Raw genomic sequence first — 2,441 nt, forward strand, 5'->3', positions numbered from 1 at the left:
TCCCTGAGCCGGTACCTCTAGAAATTTTTCAATGTACCTTTACCGAGGTTCTGGTGGTTCGGAACCCACCTTAAGCTGTAGGTCCCCCCATCGTGTACTTGACTGCAACCCAGTCCGTCAATGATGGGGTAAAAACCAGACTTTGTAAAATATGTCTGGGCAGACTGCTCACATCAGATCACTTGATTCCATTATAAAAATGCGTCCGTGACTGTTGATATATACCGGGACAGCCCCGTGCAAAATGATCAAATAAAAACCGACTCTAACCAAAAATGCCTTCGACATATTGGGCAGTATAAGCCTGTGACAATATTTCGCCACAGAAATGTTAAAAAAAAAAAAATAATAATAATAATAATAACAATTTAAAAAAGTTGATAATATTTCATAATTTTTCATTCATTAAAAATGTTGGCACAACCAGGACAAAGGCTGGATACATTTCTACCAGTTCCAACTTTAATTCAAGAATTGATGCTTGTACAAGGCGAGGGTTAAACGATTGTTTCAGGCTTTCCTAACTCGCAATAATGTGATACGGGTATCCTGACAATAAGCTTGGTACGTGGGTATGATAATCGGATTACTCTCAGCATAACTATCACATTGCACTGCCTACAGAAGTTTCTGCTTTCGCAGCCTTCTCGTCAACTTATGGGATTCACCAAGTAAATAAAATCGAAAGAACTTAGCTCAGCATTTACACTTGAAAATTAATATCTACTTGCTCGATCACATGAAACCGGCTGGCATTGGAATTATTTCAAAGGAATTTCGCTTTTTGCAATAAATAGTTTTCAACTTTTAAAATCGTTTATATATTAAAAAGGCTTTTTTAATGAAAGGGTGCAAAACAAAGTACAAAGTTAAGTGACATAATAAAAAATGTATCAAAAACGATTTAGAAAAATCTATTAGATTAATAGTTATTTTCAGTTTTTCACAATTCCACAAAGTCTTTATTTGTAGATGTAGTATCATTATTTAAACAAATGAAAGAATTTGACTATTGGGATTAAATTAATATTTCATATCTCCAATTTTAAGGATGCGTAAATGGTTTTTAGCCCCCCCCCCCCATACTACTCACGTAAGTTTTAATATTTTTGAATTTCAAGGAAGAATAAAAGAGTTTGACGAATTCTTAGGGATTTTAAGTGGCTAAGAACGATTCGAAACAGTTCAAAAGAAGTCACGGGATTTCAAAGGATTTCAGCAAATACCGAAGTACTTTCACGAATTTTGAAAGAGAATAGAGATTTCAAAGGATTTAATAGATTTGAAAAGATTCTAAAATATATCTACAGATTTGAAAGGATTTCGTAAGATTTCAAAAGATTCAACAGAATTTCGGAAGATTTTTTAATAATGTAAAGAATTTTAAGGGATTTCGAAGAATTGAAAGGCTTTAACAATTTTTTTAATATTTAAAAGGATTTCAAGAAATTAAAAAAGGTTTCTTTAATGAATTTTAAAGATTTTTAGTGCATTTAAGAAATTTCCTAAAGTATATCTGTGGATTTTAGAGGATGTCGTAAAATTTAAAAAGATTTTACAGGATTTCAAAGGATTTTTAGGGATTTTACAGAATTAAGAATAATGTCCACGGATTTCAAATAATTTCAAGGGACTTGAGATTTAGAAATATTTGTGTAAAACGCGGGATTTCAAGAAATTTAATAGAATTTCTCAAGATTTCCACATATTATAGAGAGTTATTAAGGAATTTCGTGAAAATGTAATGTCTTTTAAAATATTTCAGTATTTTCAAAAATATTTTAAGAAATTTAAAGAGATGCGGAAAGCTTTCCACGGAATTTAAATGTACTTTAAGGGAGTTTTAACAGGATTTTAATCATAGAAAAAATACCCTGTCACTTCCTGGCTCGCAAACATTTTTTACAGTCTACGCCAGAAATAATAAACTTATAAACATCTTTCAAAACGATTCAAATTCTTCCTATACAATTTTTAGGCATTTTGAAAATATGTTCTTCTAAATTAATTTTTAAATTTAAAAATTCACTTTCAATTTTCCTAGCAATCTGAAGAAAATGTCTTTTTATTCTTTGAAGCATTCCACAATTCTTAAAAAGCTTTAACGTTTTTTGTTTGAAATCTGCAAAAATCTATATTTCGTTTTAAATCAAGCCAATGTTCAAAATTTATTACTTATCAAAATTTAACAATTTAAACCATTATTTCTTTTCTTAATTAAAAACTCCAAATTTTCAAGTTTTAGACCCGTTAATTAAGAATATACTTATTTTGAAGATATTTTTAAATTTTAAATAGTTTATAAAGTTTCAATCCGGCATTTACAATTGTTCAACTACTAAGACTATCCAATTGAAACAGATTAATTTTTAACGCTGAAATCTGAAAATGTTTAAATTTGAAACAGATGCCGAATCTTTTTGTAAAATGAATTAATATCA

The sequence above is a fragment of the Belonocnema kinseyi genome, chromosome 8 (assembly GCF_010883055.1).
Source record: "Belonocnema kinseyi isolate 2016_QV_RU_SX_M_011 chromosome 8, B_treatae_v1, whole genome shotgun sequence".
NCBI lineage: Eukaryota > Metazoa > Arthropoda > Insecta > Hymenoptera > Cynipidae > Belonocnema > Belonocnema kinseyi.